Source organism: Lithobates pipiens, unplaced genomic scaffold (assembly GCF_037356315.1).
Source record: "Lithobates pipiens isolate NorthernLeopardFrog02 unplaced genomic scaffold, aLitPip1_a1.2 Scaffold_16, whole genome shotgun sequence".
Lineage (NCBI taxonomy): Eukaryota > Metazoa > Chordata > Amphibia > Anura > Ranidae > Lithobates > Lithobates pipiens.
The window spans coordinates 256,174,581-256,193,889 of NW_027507748.1; the positions used below are offsets into that span (position 1 = coordinate 256,174,581).

General features: G+C 51.5%; 1 protein-coding gene across 5 annotated transcripts in view; it reads left to right on the forward strand.

The window, feature by feature from the left end:
- Positions 1 to 19,309, forward strand: part of SLC26A9 (solute carrier family 26 member 9) — a 753,885-nt gene that overhangs the window by 429,729 nt on the left and 304,847 nt on the right. The window lies entirely within an intron of this gene.

Below are 19,309 nucleotides of genomic sequence, written 5' to 3' on the forward strand. Positions count from 1 at the left end.
CTGTATCACATGGTGGATGGTTATCCAGGGGCGAAAACAAAGATGGAGAGCTTTCCAGTCGACAATCCACTGGCTTACTGGTTATGAGAATAGACCACTGGTCAGAACTTGCCCAGTATGCTATTGAGCTGCTGGGCTGCCCAGCATCCAGCATGCTTTTTGAACGGGCATTCAGTGCTGCTGGAGGTTTTGTTACTGATCATAGAACGCATCTGTCCACCGACTCCATGGACCGTCTGACTTTTATCAAAATGAATCTGTCCTGGATTTCCAGCAGTTATGAACCCCCTGATGATTAAGTGTTTTTGGGATGTGGAATCTCTGCAGGACATCTAGGCTGCCTAGTATTGTGGGTGTTGGTTTCATGGGCACAATTAACACCCAAAAAACAATCTTTCTGCACTTGTTTAACAGGTGCATAGCATTGCAATTTTTTTTACAGCAAGGCTAATTATTCCTTTCATCAAGGGTACTTCTACAGGGTTACGGTGTGAAGGTGCCACCGACCCCCAAAGAACAATATTTCCACACCCGTTTGACAGGTATATATGCAATTTTTGATAGCAAGCCCAATTCTTGCTTTCATCAAGTGTACCTCTATAGGATTATGGTGTGAAGGCGCCACCAACACCCAAAGAACAATTTTACCGCACCCGTTACAGAAGTAGAAATCCAAAGTCTATGGTAGAGACATCAGAATTTATCCAAAAAATCTCTAATCTTGTTCCCAGTGCACTACATTGCACTACATTGCACTACATTGTGGCCTCATCATACAGAAATGCAGTTGCTTAGAAAATAAAGAAAGCTTGCAGGGAAAAATTCATTTTTGGGCTTTATAAATGGAATGATTACTGCAGCAGCTTCTATACACAGTAAAGATGTATCACTTTACAGGTGGACTAAGGGGACCCCCCAGGAAATATATTGAAAGGAATTTTTTATTTTTATGCTTTTACTCTAAGCATCAATAAATCACTGCTCATTTAAAAATGACGTTTTTTAAAAACTTTTTTCATTGATACATGTCCCTCAGGGCAGTACCCAGACCCCTATAACCATTGTATGCCCGATTAATTGCATATAAGCCTTCAATATGGGCACTTTTGATTTTTCACGTTTGGGTCCCATAGACTTCAATGGGGTTCGTTATTCGCTTTCCAAACTTTTGTTTGCCCCATCCCTACTGCCCAGTGTTTCCTGAATGCAAGTAATAATAGCTGGCTGTTGGCTACAACTGTCTATGATAAAACAATGGCTGGAATTGCTAATGTCACATTGAGAAGAACTGGTTATGAGACTGTCCTCAAAGATGGGGGAGTGACCCCAATTAGTGGGTCTACTGAATGTGCTCTTGAGGGTGACTTTTCCCTCTGCAGTACCCTGTACAGTGGAGAAGCAGGGGTTAAAGTCCAACCTGCACATGTGTTGGTTACTAAATGTAATGTGTTAAATGTCCCATGGGCTCAAATTGGTAGTGGGCTAGGACAGCCCGCAAGAGCTAAAAATTCTGGTAATGAAAAGTTTGCTGCTGTTAAGAAAACCCTATGTTCTTGCAAGCAAAAGCTGTGATTCAGAGCTTTCTGATGTCAGCCGTTCCCATTGGCTGAAATGTGTCAAGGCTTGATGGCGTCCCCATGACACCAGATCCACCCGAAAAATTTGTACATGGGACTGAGCCTCACCACTAGGGATGAGCAGAACACCCCCCCGGTTCGGTTCGCACCAGAACTTTCGAACGGACCCCAAATTCGTACGAACGTTAGAACCCCATTGAAGTCTATGGGACTCGAACGTTCGAAATTAAAAGTGCAAGTTTTAACGGCTAATATACAAGATGCTGTCCTAAAAAGGGTTTGGGGACCTGGCACCTGCCCCAGGGGACATGGGTCAATGCCTAAAATGTTTTTAAAAATGGCCGTTTTGGCGGGAGCACTGATTTTAATGACGATTAAAGTGAAAGAAAAGTGAAATATTCATTTAAATATCATGCCTGGGGGATGTCTGTAGTATGCCTGTGAAGTGCCACGTGTTTCCCGTGTTTAGAACAGTACCTGCACAAAATGACATTTAACGGAAATAACGTCATTTAAAACTGCTTGCGGTTTTAATGTTATATCTGGTTCCTGCAATATGGTTGAAAATCATTGAGAAAAATGGCATGGGTAGCCCTCCCTGCCCATTACCAGCCCCTTTGGGTCTTGTACGCATATTAAGAGGAACCCCGTACCCATATTAAAAAAAGGAAATACGTGTGGCCCCCAGGCCCTATATACTCAGAACAGCAGTTTACAGGCGGTGCAAACAAGACAGGGACTGTATAGGTTTGTTGTGTTAAGTTGAATCTGTTTGTAATTTTCAACTGGTACATTTTTAAAGTGTAGCTCCAGTCAAAAAAACTATTTTTAAGCTTTTTGGAAAACATAGGGAAGGGTTATCACCCCTGTATAATTTGTTTTGTCGTCCGTCTTTTTTCATCTCACTTGCTGTTGTCTCCTTCTGTTTGCAAGTAGGAGATGTTTGTAAGTTGGATGTTTGAAAGTAGGGGCCTGCCCTATATGCTCTGCAGAAATGGCGGAACAAGGTGTTGGTTTTGCCACAACATTGTAAGCCCTCAAAGTAACTCTTTGTGGGTGCTGGAGCGCCCTGCTGTGAACGATTATATCAAGAATTGTAATTACATGCCATTGTTGAACAGTGGTAGAAAAATTGACCTTTGGTGGTTGTGGTGCTGGTGCCACAACACTTTAAGTCCTCACAGTTACTCTGGATGGGCACAGGAACTGGCCCTCCTGTGAAATATTATATCAAGAATTGTAATTACATGTCCCTGTTAAACAGGGGCAGAAAAATTGGGCCTTAGGCACTGGTACTGGTGCCGCGACACTGCAACCTCTCCCATATACTCTTGTTGTAGTGCAGGAATTAGCCCTGCTGCAAAGCATTGCATCAAAAATTGTAATTAAACGCCCCTGTTAAACAGGGGCAGAAAAATTGGGCCTTAGGCACTGGTGCTGGTGCCACGACACTGCAACCTCTCCCATATACTCTAGTTTTAGTGCAGGAATTAGCCCTGCTGCAAAGCATTGCATCAAAAATGTGTAATTAAATGCCCCTGTTAAACAGGGGCAGAAAAATCGGGCCTTAGGCACTGGTGCTGGTGCCACGACACTGCAACCTCTCCCATATACTCTAGTTGTAGTGCAGGAATTAGCCCTGCTGCAAAGTATTGCATCAAAAATTGTAATTAAACGCCCCTGTTAAACAGGGGCAGAAAAATTGGGCTGATGGCATCACCCAGAACCAGAAATGTTCTTCCAACATATCAGCGGAGGAGGAAGAGGATAGACAATCAACATAACAGGACAGTCACTCAGCATCAGCATAGGCAGTCTTGAGGGGATGTGATATTTCAAAAAAAATTATTCAGTTACATCAGCTTCAGGTGCTTGGTAGCTGTGGGTGATCCAAGACTGATTCATCTTGATGAAGGTCAGTCGATCAACTGATTCGGTGGACAGGCGCACCCTGTGATCGGTAACAAAGCCACCAGCAGCACTGAAGGTGCGTTCCGAAAAAGAACACTGGATGCAGGACAGGCCAGTAGCTCATTTGCATACCGTGCAAGCTCTGGCCAGTGATCCATCCTCAAGACCCAGTAAGCCAGAGGATTTTCGGTGGGAAAGGTGTCCAAGTCTGACCTTGCCCCTAGGTATTCCTGCACCATGTAAATTAGACGCTGGCGATGGTTGCTGGAACCGATCATACCTTGGGGCTGCGGACTAAAAAATTGTCTGAAAGCATCGGTCAGACGGCCACCTTCTCCACCGCTCCTTCTGACCGAGTTTGTAACCTCCCAGTCTCTGGGAACGCGTTGCACAGACCTTTCTGCAAGGCCTCCCGGAGATGTCTCATCCTTTGCTCCCTTTGCGATCGCAAGATAAGGTCAGCAACCTTACCCTTGTACCATGGATCAAGGAGAGTGGCCAGCCAGTAATGGTCCCTCTCCTTGATCTGAAGAATACAAGGATCCTTCCGCAGGCTTTGCAGGATCAGGGAGGCCATGCAGTGTAGGTTAGCTGAGGCATTCAGTCCAGAGTCCTCTGGGTCACTAAGGACAACATGATCCGCAGCTACCTCCTCCCAGCCACGTACAAATCCACGGGTTTCTTGGGATTGTAAATCATCCCTACAAGACTGCTCATGCTGCTGCTGCTGCTGCTGCTGCTGCTGATGCTGAGTGCCAGCATGGCCAACATTGAGTTCCACCTGGTGGGCATGTCACATATAAGGCGGTTCTTGGGCAGGTTCAACTCCTTTTGGAGCTCAGCCAGCCGAGCACAGGCATTAAATGATCGGCAGAAATGCACACAGACTTTCCTGGCCTGCTTCAGGACATCCTGTAAGCCCGGGTACCTGCCCAAGAACCGCTGCACCACCAGGTTAAGGACGTGAGCCACACAGGGCACGTGGGTCAGTTGTCTCTGTCGGAGGGCGGAGAGGAGGTTGGTGCCATTGTCGCAAACCACCATTCCTGGCTTAAGCTGGCGTGGCATCAACCACCTCTCGGCCTGCCCCTGCAGAGCTGACAAAACATCTGACCCAGTGTGGCTCCTGTCCCCCAAACAAACCAGCACAAGCACGGCATGGCATTGTTTTGCCTGCGTACTTGCGTAGCCCCTGGAACGCCTACGGAGCACCGCTGGTTCTGAGGACAGAGCACTGGAAGAGGCCATGGAGGAAGAAGAAGAGGAGGGGGTGGAGGAGAGAGGTGTGTCACAACCAATAGTAGCATTTTGGAGGCGTGGTGGCGGAACAACCTCCAACACTACTGTACCTTGTCCTGCATCCTTCCCAGCTGCCAGAAGAGTGACCCAATGGGCCAAGAAAGACAGGTAAAGTCCCTGTCCATGCCTGCTGGACCATGAGTCAGCAGTAGTATGCACCTTACCGCTGACCGCCCTGTCCAGCGAGGCAAGGACATTGCCTTCCACATGCCGGTAGAGAGCCGGAATCGCCTTCCGTGAGAAAAAGTGGCGTTTGGGGACCTGCCACTGAGGAACCGCACATTGTACAAACTCGCGGAAGGGGGCCGAGTCTACCAACTGAAAAGGCAGCAGTTGAAGTGCTAGCAATTTAGCCAAGCTAGCATTCAACCGCTGGGCATGTGGATGGCTGGGAGTGAACTTCTTTCGCCAGTCCAGCAGCTGGGGCAGGGACATTTGCCTGCTATAATCGGACGTGGGTGTACTGCTAGCAGAGTGCCCGGAAGCACTTGGCTGTGACACACCTAATTCTACACCTTCATTCCTCTCAGAGGAGGTTTCAGAGAGGACTGAAGGTCTAGTGGGGTTGGAGATGCCAGCTGATGAGGAGCAAGGAGAGGTCCGCTTTGTTCTTTGGTGCGGGTCTTTGAGGTACGCTTGCCAATAAGCTGCATGGCAGGTCAACATGTCGGTTCAAGCATGTGGTGCCCAAGCGGCTGATGTTTTGGCCACGCGAGATACGCTTGAGACATATGTTGCAAATAGCAGCGTTGCGATCTGATGCACTCGTCTCAAAAAAGGCCCACACCAAAGAACTTTTAGAATAACGCACAGAGGCAGCGCCCTGCACAGGCGGAGCTCTGCGGTGTGATTCAGTCGATATGCTGCCCCTAAGCTGGCCCCCGGAGGGCATCCTGCCTCGTTGGACATGTGCCTCCTCCTCCTCCTCCTCCTCTCTCCTACCAGGCACCCATGTGGAGTCAGTGCCCTCATCATCCCCTCCCTCTTCATCGCTGTAGCAAACCTGGCAGTATGCTGCAGCTTGTGGAACATGACTGCCAGATTGCTGTCCTTCTTGAGCATCCCCTCTCTCTGCATTCACGCTACTGCCTTCTTCTAGCTGAGTATCATCATCAGAGCCTACAAAACACTGGGCATCCTCCTGGAGCATGTACCCAACACTGTGCTCAAAGAGTTCAGGAGACTCTTCAGGAGGACGTGGTGGGTCTAGGGAAGGAGTCACTGATGATGACATTGAGAGGAGGGAAGACGATGCGTTGGCAGCTGCTTTGCTAGTAACCTGAGCCTGGGTGAGAGAGGATGAGGAGGATGAAGAGGGCTTGGTCATCCACTCTACCAAGTCGTTGGCATGTTGCGGCTCAACATGTCCAGCTGCCGAAAAGAAGGACAAGCGTGTCCCATGGCCATGTGCTGATGATGGCGATGTATCGCGTCCACGACCAGCACTGTTGTCTCTAGACACAGAGCCTGCTTGCCCTCTTTTATCGGCTCGTGTCTGTCTGCCTCTCCTTGCTGGCCTTCCAGACATGATAATGGCCTGAAGGGAGTTGGGAAAAACCAGCAATTGGGTAGTGTATATTGTGCTGGAGGCACACACAACTTCCACTAACTCCTGCAGATGGCTCAAATAGAGAAGCTATGTAGGTGGATATAGCAGTGTATACTGGGTTCAGAGCACGCAGACAGCACGCACAATCTCCTAACGCTGACTGCAAGCTCTATTTAAAACAAGCAAGATAGTTAGCTATATAGGTGGATATAGCGGTGTATACTGGGTTCAGAGCACTCAGACAGCACGCACAATCTCCTAACGCTGACTGCAAGCTCTATTTAAAACGAGCAAGATAGTTAGCTATATAGGTGGATATAGCTGTGTATACTGGGTTCAGAGCACGCAGACAGCACGCACAATCTCCTAACGCTGACTGCAAGCTCTATTTAAAACGAGCAAGATAGTTAGCTATATAGGTGGATATAGCGGTGTATACTGGGTTCAGAGCACGCAGACAGCACGCACAATCTCCTACCGCTGACTGCAAGCTCTATTTAAAGCGAGCAAGATAGTTAGCTGTATAGGTGGGTATAGTGGTGTATACTGCGTTCAGAGCACGCAGACAGCACGCACAATCTCCTACGGCTGACTGCAAGCTCTATTTAAAACGAGCAAGATAGTTAGCTGTATAGGTGGATATAGCGGTGTATACTGGGTTCAGAGCACGCAGACAGCACGCACAATCTCCTAATGCTGACTGCAAGCTCTATTTAAAACGAGCAAGATAGTTAGCTATATAGGTGGATATAGCGGTGTATACTGGGTTCAGAGCACGCAGACAGCACGCACAATCTCCTAACGCTGACTGCAAGCTCTATTTAAAACTAGCAAGATAGTTAGCTATATAGGTGGAAATTTTTATTAAAATAAAACTGCTACTGATTTACATAATCAAGAACTTAAGAAAAACTCATACTTGAGCAAAAAAAGAACTAAAGAACAACTTGCATAAATGCTTCTGGACAGACAGGATCTATTCAAACTGCCCATATCAGACGATCCTTAATCCCATGATCATAACATTAATCCTCCTCGGAGTCCGAGGAGAGGACCCCAAACCGGTTCCAGAGGGCAAGCGAGGGACCCCCTCCCGCCCCCGAACTGGTTTCAGGCTGAGAACCCCCACCGCCCTCCTTCCCCGGGCTCCTTCTCTTCTTTTTCTTTGTTTTCTTTTTTTCCCACTCAATATGTAGGGGCTCCCTCCCACTCTCTCCGTCCGATCTACCACTTGATAGGTCCTTGGACCGTTTATTTGCCCCTTTCCCAGGACCAGTAGTGTCCATAGGGGTCTCTGAAGGATTTTCTGCTGCCAGGTAAACTTGGCATTTGGCACCCACCCCAGAAGAATCTGGGGGGGGCATAGGGTTAACAGCCAGGCCTAGGCTTGGGGGGGTTGTATCCAAGGACACAGGGGATGGGGGATGGGAAGGGGGGGAGGAAGCTTAGTACGAGGGGGAGGGATGGGCCGGGGGGGGGGGGGCAGGGGAGGAGCCGGGAGCACGGGGAGCTGGGGGAGGAGGGGGAGAGGGGGGAGGGGGGGGGTCTGAGGCTTTTTAATGGATGATTTATTGGCTTTTACCGGCTTATCAGCCGGTCTACCTGTCACTACCCCATCCCTCCTTGACCCAGGCTGGGCCGGGGGGTCTACTGGGCAACCACCTATTGGATCTTCAACCACCCTACCCGCCCCCTGCTCACACCTGGGGGGCCTAACCCTTTGAGGGAGGGGGGGATCCTCCCTCTGTGGCTCTGGGGGATTGGGGGCTCCACTTTGTCTAGGGTCACCATCACCCCCTGGGCCTGGGGCAGCCCCGTCCGCCTGATGCCCCCGGAAAGCCTTGGGGCAACGGCTGAAGGGGTGCCCCATTTCCCCGCAGAGGTTGCAGACTATCAGTCTGCAACCATCAGATGAATGGCCGAAGCCATTACATCTCACGCACCGAGGCATTGTGCAGTCTGCACTGAGGTGTGCAGGACTGCTGCACTTGAAACACCTACGGGGCTGGCCGGGGTAGAAGACCAGGATCCGGTCTCGCCCGATAAACGCGCTACCGGGAACGTGCGCCACGGTGTTGCCCTGGCGCTTGAGCCGGATCCTGACCTGCCACGCACCCGTCCAGACCCCGCGCTCGTCAAGGCTCTTCCCCAGCCCTGACTGGAGCTGTCCGTACCGCGCCAGCCAGGTGGCGATGTCCTCAGGCGGGAGAGACTCGTTCCTGACCAGCACAGTGATGTTTTTAATTTCCTCCTGCCTCGAGAGAGGCACTACCCGGAAACTTTTCCATGGTTCAGACCTCCCGACAATCTCGTAGAGGGTCAGGAAAAGCTCCATGGAGACCACAGAGACGAAGCTAATATCGAACTCTTTCGAGTTCGCAGGATGTATCACTGTGAACAGGTCTGAAACCTTAAACCGAAGCTCCAACAGGTAATCAATCACTTGACCCCTGCTGGGACAAGCGGTCGCTCCCTCCCACCTGAGCTGCACCACGTTGCGCCTGCGCCTTTCGGGACCCCCTGTACCCCTGGACCAGGCATTCGCCCCTTGGAACTGCTCCTCGGGGGGGGGGGCCCTGAAGTTCTGGGCACCAAACTGGCCGTACAGGGGCCTTAGGGGCACAGACGTACCTGCCACCTGGGCAAACGAACGTCCAGTTTTCAGGGCACTCAGGAGGTTAGCCTCGGCTTGCGTGCCCAAGATGACATTGGGGCCTGCGGGGGAAGGGTCAGGCTCCCCGTGAACCAGGCCGGAAGGCCCAGGCTGAGCTGATGCTGTTTTCCCACCCTCTGGCCCACCTGTGACACTTACTTTCCTCCTCACCCTTTCCATGGGGGGCGGGGCACTAGCCACCTCTACTGCAGGACCCTGGGGGGAGGCATCTTCCATCACCTCCTCCCGCTGGGATCCCTCTAGCTCCCTTATAAATTTCAGTGCGGGGCATTCCGCTCCCAACTCTCCCATAGGGGATTCACCCCAGCTCCCCTGCCTGGCCGGGAGATCCACACCAGGGGATTCCCCCTGCCCCTCCGAGATAGTACCCAGTGGGTCTCCCAAACCCTCGTCCATTCCTTCCGCCCCGACCGAGAGGCCGTGGGCAGTATCATGTGGTGACTCCACAGTCTTTTCGGACATTTCCTGCACTTCCGGGGACGCATTGTCAGTCACTTCCGGTCCGCGGGAGCCACTTCCGGACGCGGCCCTCTGCGCCGGAAATGACGCGGATCTTCCCGCGACATGTCCCGCTATGGTGTCCGCAGCGGAAGAAGATCTCCTTTCCACACATGTTTTCACAGACGCCACAGACGCCATTGGCGCCACAGACTCCATCCCCTTACCACGTGCGGCCGCGGCGGGGGCCGCCATTATGGCCGGCAACCCTCGCACCGCATAGGGGACCGACGGATCACCCTGGATCACTGGGGGGGCCTGTGCTGCACCATCAGCCGCGGACTTGCTGACAACAGGTTGTACCGGCCCTTCCAGATGGCTCCGGGTGAGGACTACTACCAGTTTTTTCCCTTGGCACTCCACACTTCCCGCTCTTCCCTCTCCCCTGGAGCCTCCCAACACTTCACCGGGTACCCTACCCGGGTCAACCCTTGCCCCAATCACGGACTGGGCAGGCGGACTTACATGGACCCGGGGACCCTCCGTGCTTACTGCTCCAAGGGGGGCACCGTCCTCACTGATGTCTGTACCGGGATGCTGGCTTCTCTCTTCCTCCACACTTGCCGAAGGGTCTTCCACAGCCGGCTTGGGTAAGCTCTTCTGCGTTCCCCTCCTTACTGCTTGGGAGCCCTCCTGGCTCATTCTCAGGAGTTCCCGTTTTATTTCAAGCAGGAATCCTCTCTCTCCTACTCCTCTCTCACAGAGACCGCCCAGGAGCTGCCAGAGGTCTTTGCATTCAGCTTTAAGATCTTCTATGGTATCTCTGTACTCTGCTCTCTTCTTGATTCCTGAACGGTCTCTGGAGTTCCTGAGAGCCGTCAGCCTTTCCATCTTCTTGCCGTATACCTCCACTGCCTTCTGGATCAGGGTTTTCACCCTGACCCTGCGCCTTTGCAGCTTCAAGCCGTCTTCACCCGGCTGTGCCCGGGTCCAGTCGCTTAACTCCACTTGGGTGGATAAAAACAATCGTTCCTCCCTGGAGAGGCCTTCCTTTCCACCAGGGGGATGAGCTGTAGCCCCAGGCCGGGAAGAGGGCCCCGAGCCTGGGCTGGCCGACGCCATAAGGCCGGATGTCCAAGACAGCTGCGGTTCTCCACAGAGCTCCTCCACGTACGTCTGCTCTCCTGGGAAGCCTCTCCTGTGTGCTGGGTTCAGAGCACGCAGACAGCACGCACAATCTCCTACCGCTGACTGCAAGCTCTATTTAAAACGAGCAAGATAGTTAGCTATATAGGTGGATGTTTTTATTAAATTTGACTGCTACCAAACATAACTTATGACATAACAAACTTTACAAGGTTACATAACAAAAGTAATTTAACATTAACTTAATTACTTAGCGCCACTTTGCTTACATAACGGAGACAAAATAAGATCCCGTACTTGGTCATCAAACATACTGTCAAAGACCTTATCCCAGTCACTACGCTCCTTCTTTTTCTTCTTTTTCTTACCAATAATTTTATTACTACAACCAGGTATAGGACCTTTTTCCTCACCCAAACCTTCCCTTATTTCTTTATCCTGAGCTGCACCAACCTCCACTTCCATCACCTTACTATTCCCTTGCTCATCCCCCGATACTGACGAATCTGAGGATTCAACCCCTTTACCTGGAAGACGACACGGAGAGAGAGAGAAGCCGGGCCAGGAGATCTAAGGGGGCTCCTACTCCGGGAGGAGCTCCTTACTGGTTCTGGCTTCTGACGTATCGACCCTCTTCTCAAAACCCTTCCTCCCCTCCCCCCTGCCGGACTCCGTCCCCAACGGGCCAGCACTTTGCCACTTGGGGTACTCCCAGCAGGAGGAAGAGCAGGAGAGATACATTTGTCCCCAGAAACCTTCGCTGTAGAGGCAACCTCAGGACAAGCTACACCTTCCATTGGTACATTAAATTCAGATGACCCCCCATCTCCAGGCACATCAGCAGTACCAGGGGTCTCCTCAACAAGAGGGGTTTTAGCTGGCCCTGAAGGTTCTCTCCGCGCCTCCTCAGCCACATTCTGTCTTTCACCCACATTTCCCCTTCCGGGCCTGGGGGGGGGGGCCTCCCCTCTGGATTGACCACCAGACGGGCCATCACCCCTATAGGCCTTAGGACACCTACTAAAGGGGTGACCCATTTGTCCACACAGGTTACAACAAATCAGGCCGCAAGCTTCACCAGAGTGACCAAACTTGTTGCACCTTATGCATCTCACTACTGTACAGTCCGCACTTAGATGAGTCGGACATCCACATTTAAAGCATCGCCTGGGTTGTCCTGGATAGAACACCAGGATTCGGTCTCTTCCAATAAACGCACTACCGGGAAAATGTGCTACCGTATTCCCAGCTCTCCGCAACCGAATCCTGGTGTTCCACGCCCCAGTCCAAACCCCGCGCTCATCTAAACTCTTGCTCAGGAGACACTGCAGTTGACCATGCCTACTTAGCCATGTCGCAATGTCCTCTGGCGGCAAACTTTCGTTCCTCACCAAAATTGTTAGACTCTTCACATCTTCCTGCCGACTCAGAGGGATGATCCTGAAGCCTTTCCAGGGATCCGTCCCCCTAATCAGGCCAAAGGAAGTGATGAAAATTTCCATAATCACAACATTGGTAAAGCTTAGATCAAAATCAGGAGATCCCGCGGGGTGAATGACCGCAAAGATCTCGCTGACCTTGATGCCCAATGACAAAACCATGTCAACTACCTGACCTCTACTGGGGCATTGACCCACTCCCTCCCATCTCAGTTGCACCACATTACGGCGCTTGTGCTCTGGACCACCTGTACCCCGAGACCACGAATTGGCTCCGGAGAATTGGTCAGTCGGGGGGACACGAAATTTACCGGCACCAAACTGATTGTACAGTTGGTCCAGAGACACATTTGAACCAGCCACGTTCACATAACAGCGCTTCTCCCCTAGCGCATTTAGGAGCCTGACCTCCGGTGAACCCCTTAAAACAGGCCTGGGGGAGGAAACCCCCTCCACAGGACCTGAATGAGCGGCACCAACCTCCTCAGTTTGTCTATCACCTTCTACCTCCATATTCTCTTGCCGGACTACTGGAGAGCTCACCTCCAAGTCATTTAATGGCTGGTCACATATGAGAGCATCCAGGCTGTCCGACTCACCCACCTCCGTATGTGCCCCACAGGAATCCACCTCAACCTGTCCCTTATTGTTCTGCTGGGACTCCTCCAGATGTCTGATATAAGCCACTGCCGGACTGTTGTCCCCTAGATTGCCCATAGGACAATCACCCCATGCTGACACCTGGCCAGGTTGAAAATGATCAGGCTCCTCCATACAGGCATCACTTACTCCACCCACTTCCTCCCGCTGGGCCGTTCCGCCGGAAGTCACCGACCGGAAATGCTCCATGCGGTCGACTTCCGTTTCCGGGCAGCGCGTCACTTCCGGCGCGACCACAGCTTTCCCGCCCATAGAAACCGCGCCAGTCTTTCCCGCCAAACATTCGTTCACTTCCTGTTTGCCACCACCTCCTCTCCCAACGCAGGAAGACGGCGTCTCACTAAGCTGTGCCGCCATTACCTTACTGCTGGCCGCTACTGTATTTCCTACAGCAACGGCCATGCTGGCTTGAACCTTTTTCCCACCCTCACCCTTAAGTCCTTTCCCCTTGCCCTAGGACCGGCTTGCAGCAGCGGCAGCCGACAAAGCCACTGACGGCGTGCCCTGCCCGCAAACACCGGCTGGGTTCACCAGGGGTTGACAAGGTAAGTTCATTGTCTTTTTATCTTCCTCTAGTCTCTTAAGCTGTACTACCAAGTTTTGCTTCCCCCTCAGACCTTGGCTTGGTACTGCTTCACTGGAGTCTGCCATTACCACCGGGACCACAGCCCTGCTTGCAGGCTGAGAACCCCCAGGTTTACCGAGACCCTCCACAGTATTACCTGAGCCCATGGTCATAGGTTTAGAGTCCATCACGCCATCCTGGATTTGTTTCACCCTCTGACCCTGGCTCACAACCGCATCACCGGAGTTCACTGCTACCACTGGGATCACAGCCTTGCTTGCAGGCTGAGTACCCCCAGGTTTGCTGGGACCCTCCGCGGTGTTACCTGAACCAGTGGTCATGGGTTTAAAGTTCATACCATTACTCTCCACAACTGTCACTTTTGAAGTCAAAACATTCGGTTTCTTTCCCTCCTCTGCTGACACCTCATCTTCTGAAATGTCCGCCGCCTCTATCATGGGCTCTACTGTCTGCGATAGACGTTGTTTATGGCGCCTTGCCGCCTTGGACCCTCCATCTACATCTGCCTCTCCACGGGTGTCCTCCATAGAGGGATCTCCCATCTCTCCTTCAGGCGTTGCGGCTATGGTTAAACGCTGCTTGCGGCGTCTTCCTGCTTGAGTGCCTTCCTCACACGCCACTCTCATGACCTTATCTATACCCAGTAAAAAGTCTTTCTCGCTTGAAGCACTTTCAATTAGGTTTGACAAAAGCCCACTAAGCATGTTACACTGCTTTTTCAGCCCATCTATGGCAGCTTTAAAATCTGGTCTCTTTCCGACACCCGATCTGTCGGTCTATTCCTCAGCTCAGCCAAAATTTTCATTTTTTCGCAGTAACAGCGAGAAGCCTTTACCATTAAGCTCTTGGCTTTCCTTTTCCTCTCCGCAGATTTCTCCACGTCTTCTCCTGGCTGTCTCAGGGACCAGTCAACCAAGTCAAGCTGGTTTTCTAAGTACAGCCTCTCCTCCTTAACGAACTCCTGGAGCTTTAGGGCACCACGCCTTTCCTCAGGCTGAGAAACAGCCACCTGGCCTGGGCTGACTGAAGCCATCAGCTCCCTCTCCTCCACCACTCTGGAAGTCCTCAGAGATCAGAGCACGCAGACAGCACGCACAATCTCCTAACACTGACTGAAAGCTCTATTTAAAACGAGCAAGATAGTTAGCTATATAGGTGGATATAGCGTTGTATACTGGGTTCAGAGCACGCAGACAGCACGCACAATCTCCTACCGCTGACTGCAAGCTCTATTTAAAACGAGCAAGATAGTTAGCTATATAGGTGGATATAGCGGCGTATACTGCGTTCAGAGCACGCAGACAGCACGCACAATCTCCTAACGCTGACTGCAAGCTCTATTTAAAACGAGCAAGATAGTTAGCTATATAGGTGGATATAGCTGTGTATACTGGGTTCAGAGCACGCAGACAGCACGCACAATCTCCTACCGCTGACTGCAAGCTCTATTTAAAACTAGCAAGATAGTTAGCTATATAGGTGGATATAGCGGTGTATACTGCGTTCAGAGCACGCAAACATCACGCACAATCTCCTAAAACTGACTGAAAGCTCTATTTAAAACGAGCAAGATAGATAGCTATATAGGTGGATATAGCGGTGTATACTGGGTTCAGAGCACGCAGACAGCACGCACAATCTCCTAACGCTGACTGCAAGCTCTATTTAAAATTAGCAAGATAGTTAGCTATATAGGTGGATATAGCGGTATATAGCGGCGTATACTGCGTTCAGAGCACGCAGACAGCACGCACAATCTCCTACCGCTAACTGCAAGCTCTATTTAAAACGAGCAAGATAGTTAGCTATATAGGTGGATATAGCGGTGTATACTGGATTCCGAGCATGCAGACAGCACACACAATCTCCTAACACTGACTGCAAGCTCTAATATAAAAGATAGATATATCGCTAGCTATATAGGTGAATATAGCGGTGTATACTGCGGTCAGGGCATGCAGACAACAGCCACTACAGAAGAGCAAGAACGAAAAATCGGCCGATAACGATCGGTGTATACTGTGTTGAAGGTACACAGAACACCCACTAACTGCTACAGACGCCAACACACTACACAAGGCCGCCGCGCTGGCGGCCTTATATAGTGTGGGGCATGTACTACACAGCCTGAGCTATGATTGGCCACAGGCATCCTGCCTGTGGCCAATCATGGCTCTCCTCGCTGCCGGCGCTGTGATTGGCCAAGCATGCGGGGTCACAGTGCATGCTTAGCCAATCATGAGCCAGCAATGCACTGCGCCATCCATAACGTTCGGAATTTGCCGAACGGGCGAACAGCCGATGTTTGAGTCGAACGTATGTTCGACTCGAACACGAAGCTCATCCCTACTCACCACAACAGAACGGCATCCAACGGGGACTGGCCAGATTATCCTTCAATTGAAACACATGCTGGTCATGCTGGGTGCCAGGCACAGGCCCCAAACCATGTGAGTGCATTCCATATGTTTTACTAAAATTATTTTAATAAATGACAGTTTTACACTATGGGTACCCTCCATCTGTAATTTTTTTCTTCCCATCCATGGAGGATCATCCCAAGTACAGCTGACCTTGGAATAAACCCTCTATGGCTCTTTATTCCCCACAAAGTGCCAGTGACCAACGTTTAGAGGGGAGTGTACATCCATATGGGGCACCTCTTTCTGAACACTGAGCATTGGAGCACTGATTATTTATCTACGAACTAGCACTTTATCTAACAAAGTGGGATGTTTATACCAAATTAAATGTTTAATTCACTTATTTATGTTTATCATGTTTGAAAGCGTGGTGTCTAACCACTTTATTTCACAATCCTCATGCACACGAGACGCAGATGAAACCTCTGTTAAAAAAAAGCTGAAACGCGCGTTTAGAAACGCGCGTTTTGCCGCGTTTGCATGTCGCGTTTAGACGCGTTTAGACGCGTTTAGACGCGTTTGCGTTTAGACGCGTTTATAAAGATAACATCATGTAGACCCTCCCCAAGCTCTCAAAGCATTTTTTTTAACTATTTCTGCTATTTTGATCAGAGTGAGCAGCAGCAGCATAGAGAGCAGTTGTACACTTGCATTTGCCGTGTCACTTGCCACGGCACCTGCCACAAGTTGTGGATTGTCCACTTGCCACGTCACTTGCCACAAGTTGGGGATTGTCCACTTGCCACATCACCTGCCACGTCACCTGCCACAAATTGTGGATTGTCCACTTGCCACGTCACTTGCCACATCACCTGCCACGTCACTTGCCACGAGATGTGGATTGTCCACTTTCCACGTCATCTGCCATGCCACCTGCCACAAGCTGTGGATTGTCCACTTGCCACGTCACCAGCCACATCACCTGCCACAAGTTGTGGATTGTCTACTTGCCGCGTCACTTGCCACATCACCTGCCACGTCACTTGCCACGTCACCTGCCACAAGTTGTGGATTGTTCACTTGCCACGTCACCTGCCACGCCACCTGCCACAAGTTGTGGATTGTCCACTTGCCACGTCACTTGCCACAAGCTGTGGATTGTCCACTTGCCACATCACTTGCCACGTCACCTGCCACATCACTTGCCACGTCACCTGCCACAAGTTTTGGATTGTCCACTTGCCACGTCACTTGCCACGTCAGCTGTCACGTCACTTGCCACGAGATGTGGATTGTCCACTTTCCACGTCATCTGCCATGCCACCTGCCACAAGCTGTGGATTGTCCACTTGACACGTCACCAGCCACATCACCTGCCACAAGTTGTGGATTGTCCACTTGCCACGTGACTTGCCACATCACCTGCCACGTCACTTGCCACATCACCTGCCACAAGTTGTGGATTGTCTACTTGCCGCGTCACTTGCCACTTCACCTGCCACGTCACTTGCCACGTCACCTGCCACAAGTTGTGGATTGTTCACTTGCCACGTCACCTGCCACGTCACCTGCCACAAGTTGTGGATTGTCCACTTGCCACGTCACTTGCCACAAGCTGTGGATTGTCCACTTGCCATGTCACTTGCCACGTCACCTGCCACGTCACTTGCCACGTCAGCTGCCACGTCACTTGCCACAAGATGTGGATTGTCCACTTGTCACATCACCTGCCACATCACTTGCCACATCACCTGCCACAAGTTGTGGATTGTCCACTTGCCACGTCACCTGCCACGTCACCTGCCACAAATTGTGGATTGTCCACTTGCCACGTCACTTGCCACATCACCTGCCACGTCACTTGCCACGAGATGTGGATTGTCCACTTTCCACGTCATCTGCCATGCCACCTGCCACAAGCTGTGGATTGTCCACTTGCCACGTCACCAGCCACATCACCTGCCACAAGTTGTGGATTGTCTACTTGCCACGTCACTTGCCACATCACCTGCCACGTCACTTGCCACGTCACCTGCCACAAGTTGTGGATTGTTCACTTGCCACGTCACCTGCCACGTCACCTGACACAAGTTGTGGATTGTCTACTTGCCGCGTCACTTGCCACATCACCTGCCACGTCACTTGCCACGTCACCTGCCACAAGTTGTGGATTGTTCACTTGCCACGTCACCTGCCACGTCACCTGCCACAAGTTGTGGATTGTCCACTTGCCACGTCACTTGCCACAAGCTGTGGATTGTCCACTTGCCACATCACTTGCCACGTCACCTGCCACGTCACTTGCCACGTCACCTGCCACGTCACCTGCCACAAGTTTTGGATTGTCCACTTGCCACGTCACTTGCCACGTCAGCTGCCACGTCACTTGCCACGAGATGTGGATTGTCCACTTTCCACGTCATCTGCCATGCCACCTGCCACAAGCTGTGGATTGTCCACTTGACACGTCACCAGCCACATCACCTGCCACAAGTTGTGGATTGTCCACTTGCCACGTGACTTGCCACATCACCTGCCACGTCACTTGCCACATCACCTGCCACAAGTTGTGGATTGTCTACTTGCCGCGCCACTTGCCACTTCACCTGCCACGTCACTTGCCACGTCACCTGCCACAAGTTGTGGATTGTTCACTTGCCACGTCACCTGCCACAAGTTGTGGATTGTCCACTTGCCACGTCACTTGCCACAAGCTGTGGATTGTCCACTTGCCACATCACTTGCCACGTCACCTGCCACGTCACTTGCCACGTCACCTGCCACAAGTTTTGGATTGTCCACTTGCCACGTCAGCTGCCACGTCACTTGCCACATCACCTGCCACGTCACCTGCCACAAGTTGTGGATTGTCCACTTGCCACGTCACTTGCCACATCACCTGCCACGTCACTTGCCATGAGATGTGGATTGCCCACTTGCCATGTCACTTGCCACGTCACCTGCCACGTCACTTGCCACGTCAGCTGCCACGTCACTTGCCACAAGATGTGGATTGTCCACTTGTCACATCACCTGCCACATCACTTGCCACATCACCTGCCACAAGTTGTGGATTGTCCACTTGCCACGTCACTTGCCACATCACCTGCCACGTCACTTGCCACAAGATGTGGATTGTCCACTTTCCACGTCACCTGCCATGCCATCTGCCACAAGTTGTGGATTGTCCACTTACCACGTCACCAGCCACATCACCTGCCACAAGTTGTGGATTGTCCACTTGCCACACCACTTTCCACGTCACCTGCCACGTCACCTGCCACAAGATGGGGATTGTCCACTTGCCACGTCACCAGCCACATCACCTGCCACAAGTTGTGGATTGTCCACTTGCCACGTCCCTTGCCACGTCCCCTGCCACGTCACCTGCCACAAGTGGATTGTCCACTTGACACATCACTTGCCACATCACCTGCCACAAGTTGTGGATTGTCCACTTGCCACGTCACCTGACACAAGTTGTGGATTGTCCACTCGCCACGTCACTTGCCACATCCCCTGCCACAAGTGGATTGTCCACTTGCCACGTCACTTGCCACGTCCCCTGCCACAAGTGGATTGTCCACTTGCCACGTCACTTGCCACGTCACCTGACACAAGTTGTGGATTGTCCACTCGCCACGTCACTTGCCACATCACTTTCCAC